Source organism: Mya arenaria, chromosome 2 (assembly GCF_026914265.1).
Source record: "Mya arenaria isolate MELC-2E11 chromosome 2, ASM2691426v1".
Taxonomy (NCBI): Eukaryota; Metazoa; Mollusca; class Bivalvia; order Myida; family Myidae; genus Mya; species Mya arenaria.
In genome coordinates, this window is record NC_069123.1 from 6,493,303 (window position 1) to 6,501,435 (window position 8,133).

At 34.2% G+C, this 8,133-nt stretch overlaps 1 long non-coding RNA gene across 1 annotated transcript; it reads left to right on the plus strand.

Annotated features, from left to right (window-relative positions):
- The first annotated feature begins 2,262 nt into the window (after nt 1–2,262).
- On the plus strand, nt 2,263–7,118 carry LOC128220761 (uncharacterized). The gene is made up of 5 exons (XR_008258849.1): nt 2,263–2,502; nt 2,770–2,807; nt 3,781–3,857; nt 5,187–5,377; nt 6,438–7,118. It is a non-coding gene; the product is annotated as an uncharacterized LOC128220761 (long non-coding RNA).
- The last annotated feature ends 1,015 nt before the right edge of the window (nt 7,119–8,133 follow it).

Below are 8,133 nucleotides of genomic sequence, written 5' to 3' on the forward strand. Positions count from 1 at the left end.
CAAACTAAAAAAGCGGAAGAAACCACATTTAATATTCGTCTGCTTATTTCAATTTCTCAACCATATGCTTTGAACATACACAACACTTAATCAATATACCCGGTGCAAAAACGTCGTTTGAAACCAGATCAGTCACTAAAAGTGACTTAAGCCCTCCAGATGGAATACATACCAAAGAAATGTGCCTACATTTAAGGAGAGCTAACATTAGTTGTAATCATATATTCAGATTCACATGAGCTTTAAATTCGAATGTAGGATAGCGATTGTTGAAGGTGTAGGAATTTTTGTCTTGCAATGGACACATCCCCAGAAAACAGTATTTTGCACCAGCTTGATAAGAAACTACTTATTAATTATCCATACATAACATTATTGCAAGGAGGACATGAACATTAAAAAAACATACTCGATCTCTCTTAAATATTGATTTCTTTTTACTTTTTGAAATTGCGTGTCCAGATTGAAACTAATCTTCTGAATGAATAAAAAAGAATGTAATGAAATAAAACGCCGGAAAAAGTGAGACAATATCCCAGGCTTAATGACTTAGTTCTTCTATAACGTTTTTCAAATGTCCTCGATTTCCATAAAATCTTACTTTGCATAACATACATATTCATAAACATTTTGTTATTCAAATTTGCGCTGACTTTTTCGTTCTGTCAATTAAACGTAATTTCTTTCTGTTGAAGATTTAAATGAAGTCATTGAAATAATACAGTCTGTATTGATTTGGTGTTCATCAACTGGTCTTTCTCTGCTCCGGCAGAAAATTACATTTATTCCGACATGTAACCCTTGAATTTTCAGTATTACGGAGAAACAGCATTTGAATAGTTAAAATGCTATTTTAACGGTATTTATCCAATTAGGGACCACATATTAAATCAAGATTAAAGTGATACGCCAAGTAAAGGTCAATCTTGCGGGTTGGTATTCTGTAATGATTGGTAGTTGATTCACGAAAACTTCATGTGATAACATGTTTTGTCAATTGTTTTAGCTTTGGATGAAAATCCATTAATCATTGACTAGTTCATATGAAAGAGACTTGTATGGCTAGCTCCTCTTGAATTCCTTAAGTCTTTTTCAGAAAGGAATTCAAATAGCTGGGCGTGTACGGTAGGTAGTTTTGATATAAGCGTAAGTGTTCGATCGTAATCGATTAATAGGCATTGATTCTAAAATAAATAAATTGTTAAACAAATGAAATAGATGTACGACATTTAATATTTGTTATTATAGCTGTTCATATCTAGAAGCGTCAAACAATTCAGTCAATAAGGTAGTGTGGGTAAACATCTCATTGTCTTAAGGTACGTAATTGGAAAGGTTTAGGAAATAATAGTTCAAATATACACATATACCGGCGCCATTGTCTAGGGTTTCAACTTATAATATGCGAAAGTTTCTCCTGGAGTTTCACACAAGAGCAATGCATAAAATGCTAAACAATCGCATAGCATAAGCGAGTATGTTTGCTTTTTCCAAACCACCAGTAAAGTAAAGTAAGTTTATACAAGATTTTCTCAGACTTGATATGTGACTCAGAAAATTAAGACAAGATAGATATTTAGTTGTCTACAGACGACCATTGATTTTTATGTCTGTCTCTTCATTTCTGGTAATCACTTGGTTGATCTGTTCTTTGTAATAATTTGATGCACTGCTAAATATCGCAGCGTCTTTTAAAAATACCATCATGGTTTGGTTGTACGGAAAAGGCACAGATTTAATCAAACGGAATTTGGGCTTTGAATTAAGATTCAATTTAGTCGCTCTACACGGAACTCGGTTTATATCATTTTCTTTTCAGGCTTTAAACTAATGCGCAGAAACAAAATGCGACAATGAATGTTGGAAAAAATTATGTTTTTACTGAGGTATATGTATCAACCACATGTAAAATAAAGTGAACACCAAAGCATTCAAACGTCATTATTAGTGTAATAGAAGAAGAAGAAGAAGATTTATTCATAGCATAAATAATAAAAAATACACATTTGAAATAGGCCAACATGACCCTTGATCAAATCAAATTAATACACCAAATTGTGATTGCGAACAGGTACATATAAATGTATATTCATTAAATAACAATTTTATCTACAACTTACAAATGATACTATTCATAATTCATTATCTAGTAAATACATATGATAAATTATTTATATAATGGAAATAAATTTTGCTAAGCGAGCTATCCTCGGATTCATTATTACCTATGCCCGGGTTTTACCGCATACCGGAAAAGTACAAGCGTTATCAAAATAATGCGTTACCACATGTCTTGAGAATTATTGTAAAATTGGAATAAACTACAGTGTGTCATTCATAAAAAACTGTTGGAAATAGTTGTTTGAGTGATATTTCATATTCCGAGGATAACTAAAGGTGGAGAAAGTAAAAACTAAGTTGGATATATTGCGTTTATCTTAACGCAAGAGACAGGGTTTACATGTATATACATCAGTTTTGTCCAGTGTCGGCGCAATGAAGGTAATGGAATTATTTCTTTAAATTAAAGGATATCTTATAAATTTTTAAGTTAATCATAAAAATGAAATCGTATTAATAGAAGTATTTTAATTAGCACTTACGAACACAATACTTTAAGTTATGCTGAGGGATGACATGTCTATAATATATTTGTAGCTGGATTTAACTTAAACTGTTAAAACAAATTATAATATTTGGTGAAAATTTAAAACAAGATAAATAATTTAATTAAATATGCAAAGTTATGTATTTATTGATTTATTTCAGATATAGATGCATGTTTCGCCTGTCTTAAAAATAAGCCCGTAAGTATATTTTAAATACAATTACATGTATATACAAATATAAGTAAAATGATAGCATATTTATACCGGAGCAGAGACAGATAACCTTCTCAATTCAAAGGCATTGTATGTAAACACAGCAAGATTTCTAAGTAGCCTCGCATTATTTGATTTTAACAAATCAATACATTTAAACATACTTGGTCTAGACACATAATATTTCTTAATATATTTCGAACGTATATCATCATATAGTTTACATTCAAAGATGAAATGAAATTCATCCTCTAAAGTATTGCATTCATTACAAAGTCTCTCATTTCTAGGGGTATTTGACCATCTGCCGGTCTCAACATTTAATATGTGTGATGACATTAACAAACGTGTGAGAGGAATTCTATATTTCTTAACATTTACATAATTCAGATATGCACTATACTCAAAATTAGCAAAAACCTTGTAGAATGAGGCTCTGGATGAGTTTTCAATTCTACTATACCAGTTCTGTATAAAAGTGTCTTTAACTCGTTGCTTAAACACACTGATAAACATATTATTGTTTGGAACACCTTGAGCTAGCCAGACATCATGAAATCCAAAATTACACAACATATTATGCAACATAGATACCCAATTGATACATCTAGGATTAGTTTCATGGTCACGTAACATTACATTATACATAACTCTAATATATTTTCTATCATCACATTGCAATATTTTTAACCAATACTTAACTATGAATGTCATTCTTTGTGAGAAGAGATCTACTCTTCCCAACTCCCCATATACAAAATCATTTTGGGTAGAGACTTTCACACCTAAAATACTTTTACAAAACATAGTATGAATTCTTTCAATAGCACTGGTTTGTGAAAAGCCACATACTTCACAACTATAGAACAATATTGGTTTAACTAACTTGTCAAATAGATCTATAACATGGTCAACTGACAAGTTTGCAAATTTTAATAAGTGTCTTCTTAATTTGTAGATAGCCTTCTGCGCTTGACAAGAGAGAGTCTTCTGACATTCTACCCACGATCCTCCTGAGGTCAAAACCACTCCGAGGTAACAATATTTTGGCACGATCTCAATCTCGTCAGTTCCATAATAAAAATGTAAATTTTGTGGTAGTCTTCCACCTTTCTTGAAAATAACTATTTTAGTCTTGTCTTTGTTCACAGTTAGTTTCCACTTTAAACAATATTCATGCAAAATGTTCAAATTTTGCTGCATTTCTTCACTTGAGCTAGCAAAAATAACTATATCGTCCGCATACATTAGCAGAAAAAGTTTTAGTGAGGACACATCTATACCATTGGCACCATTTAGGAACAGTTCATCTTCCAAATCATTCAAATACAAGGAAAACAACAATGGGCTTAAACATTCTCCCTGTCTAACACCTAGTAGACTTTCAAAAACTTCACCAGTTTCATTCAGCAATTTTACTCTGGATTTTACTTGTAAATACATGCTTCTCACAAAGTTAAACAATTTTCCTCTTATTCCAAGCCTTAACAACTTATACCAAATATTTTCTCTAACTAAATAATCAAAAGCCTTGGAAAAATCTACAAATAAACAGAACAGTTGTTCTTTATTGTTAAAGACATGATTAATTAGACTATTTAAAACAAAAATATTATCTACTGTGCCCATTTTGGCACGAAAACCAGCTTGAGCCTCAACATATATGTAGTAATTTTCAGCCCATTTATTTAGCCTTTCATTTATGCATTTAGTAAACAATTTACCAACATCACTTAACAAAGTTATGCCTCTAAAATTCTTGACATCATCTAGTGAACCTTTTTGTGTATTGGAATGATTAGGCCTTCACTCCAATTGTCAGGGAAATAGCCTAGTTGTATAATTTTATTAAAAAGAGTCATTAAAACACATCCTAATACATCTTTACCATGAAAAATAAATTCGTTAAGCAGTTTATCAGGGCCAGAACTACGGCCCATGTTAAGGTCTTTAATATTTCTTTTTATGTAATCTAGTGTAAAAGGTACATCCAGTTCACTGAACATGATCTTCATTTCATCATTTAAAATATTATTGTAATACAGTACATCTTCATCTGGTTGAAAGAACCTGTCATCCGGATTGTTAATGGCTTTAAAGTATTCAGAAAACGCATCCAATGAGATGTTTTTAGGTTGTTTAGCATTAGAACCATCTTTTAGCAACTTCCAATACTGTTTAGCATTTATACACCTAGCATTTACAAGTTTTTGTGTACGTAATATGTTACTTCGGTAATTAAAAGATCTAACGCTTTTCTTATATGTACTTCGTGCCTCAACCATTGCCTGTCTATTAATAATTGATTTATCATTTCTAAACTCGTTTAATGCACTATAGAACTGTTTTCAGTTCTCTTCGCAGGTGTTGGTGAATAGTTGGGTGCTCTCCGGCTCTCTCATCTTAGATTTACTAGATGCAGTCCCATCATGAGAGATGTTGTTCGAATATTTCCCAAATAATGGTTCACTGACAGACTCGATGTAAGTGCAGAGTTGGTTGACACACATGTCTATCTCTTCACCTGACGTAGATGCTTCAATATTATACACAAGGTTATTAATTTTATTTTGCGTATCATTGTTATTTAAAGCGTTAATGTAACATACTCTCTTCCTATCATCCCATTTGTAATGAAAGCTATCTTTGTTTGCATTTGTAGCACTATTTGCATTGGTGACATTAGGTATGGGTTCTGCTGACATATTTCCATGTAAAGCGAATTCAATTAAGCAGTGATCCGATAACAAATTTGGACCATATGTAATAAAAGACGTGAACTGTCTTAGAAGATTTTGCCTAACAATACAATAGTCAACCAAACTTGAACCGTTGTGACCAATATATGTACAAGAGCCTTTGTCATCGCATACTCGACCATTTGCAACTCTTAGTCCACTTTGTTTTAGAAAGTCTATTAAAAGTGTTCCATTTGCATTAGTGCTATTATCCATTGATTTTCTGGGCAAAACTTCATCAACATTAGAGTCATCCGGTAAGATGTCAATATTAACCAATGAGTCAGTGTCATGTATAACATAATCCGGTAATGAACCAATTCTTGCATTTAAATCGCCTAGGATCATAAACGAGCATTGCATATCATAAACGTCCTGTATTTTGATGATGTCATCTAATATTGTGTCATAGACATTCACTTCCGTTAAAACTTGACGACTTGAGTTGCTTGGGACAATATAGCATAAGCATAGAAATAAGTCACTGGCTAAATTGAAATGAGTTCCCTTAAGTTTCAACCAAATGTGGGTATCGTCGTGTTTTTGTATGAATAAATTATCATGTACAAGCTTGTCTCTAACATATATTATTATTCCTCCGGAGTTACGCGTTGCGCCTTTTAATCTCTCGTTTTTTTTAAAGCAATATGCGTAAAGCCATCTTTGGTAAAATCATAATGATCAGCACCCCATGTTTCAGTAAAACATATTATGTCATTGTTACTAAATATTTCATTTATTTCATCACTGTTTAACTTATTTTGCGATTTTGATATTAGACCTTGCACATTTAGTAATGCAAAATTGACCTTAGATATATTGTTGATGTTGCATTCACTTTGTTCGTGCTAATTGCCAGACACTCCGTTTGTTTCAGGTCGACCTCCACCCTGGTTGGTAGACGTCGTAGCAGCCTGCGACGTTTTCCTTGGTGGCCGTGTACTGGCTGAGCGGACTCTCTGAGGGTTTCCAGTCGAATGTGCTCGCGCACGGGTTCTACCACGTTGGGTCGATTTACCAGCTACTTTAGAACTAGCGTTACTCGCGGACTGTGTTGGCTATGAGCTGCTATTCGTGCCGGCGACTTGTTGAGGCTGTGATAGTTGTGAGGCATTACCCTGGGAGTGGGTACTACCAGCTTGTTTCCAGTCGAAGAAGACCGGCGGTGATGGATTCTGAGATGGAGTGTTAATAGTCGTTTGTGTATTTGCCCGTGGAGCCGTATTCGCTGACGATTTCGGTCCGACGGGCTGGTCTGTAGACGCGTGCGTGTACACCGGTCTACTTAGCAATCGGCTCCACCCCGGAAATTCATCTCTGACCACTTCACCATTGACTACTACCGCCGCCGGATACTTTAGCTGAACTCTAGCTGAACGATTCTCCGCTCGCAGCCTCTTATACGTGGGCCACACACGTTTTCTTGCCTGTCTGACTTCGTCTGGATAATCCCGGTCGATTGCATAGCGACTACCAGCAAGATATTTTGCATTTTTCATCACAGTGTCAACCTCATAGCCATATCTAAACGTGACTACGATCGGACGTCTTAGTGGGCCATTGGTGTTGCGCCGATTAATATTACCCAAACGGTATTATCAATGTAAAAGTCACTTGCATTCAGATTCATGTTTGTGTACATGAAATCATTGATCACCTCATAATTGTCTTTGCCTGGAACTTCATCAAGACCATCGATGAGGTGATTTCTCTTACGCTCACGTGTTTCTAAGTCAATGACTTTGTAGGTTAATGACAATATTTTATCATCTTGGTCATCTAGTCTTTTATTACAATCACTGGCTGATTTTGTCAAATCATTTATACTGTTTTGGTTTTGTTCAACAACATCAAGTTTTGAGAATAAAGCAATAAGTTTATCACCTGTGTTCATGTTTTCGAAAGAAGATAGATCTACCGTGCCAGTTGAATGTCTTTTTCTCTTTTTCTTTGCCGTCTCCACTTTTTCCATTGTTCGGAACCAGGTGGGGGAGGTGCTCCCGCGCCAAACATATCCTCATTTTCCATCTCCTGGGAATCGTCCAGGATTTGTGAAAGGCTTTGCGAGTCCATATTTATATTTTCAGAATGTTTATAGTCAACAATATCCATTTTTCAAATCGAAATAAGTGCACAGAATCGATAAACACCTGTAACTTCACCTGAGCTAAAAATCAATGGTCTGTACTGTCCGCCATTTTTAATCTTTTAAGTAATATGAATGACTTAAATAAAAAATAATGTTCTAACGTTCATATATTTAAAGTTATATTTTTTTCCTAAAAAGTCGACTAGATTTTCAAATTCAAAATAAAAAAGAGAGAAATATTTTACTAACATCAATCTCACCGTTTAAAGTCTTGTATTTGTCCTTTTAAAAGCTCATGTCCTTTTTCATCGTTGCTGCTGGTGCAAAAACCATCATCCAATTGTTTTTACGAGCGAATGTTGTATTCCCTCTCAACCGACCTTCTCAGTTCTTCAGACTAATCCTGTTTATTCCTACAAGTCCATCCCAGCCAATATTACTCAGGCCGAGTGGTTTCAAGTGTCGATTCCGCTTTCATCAACGA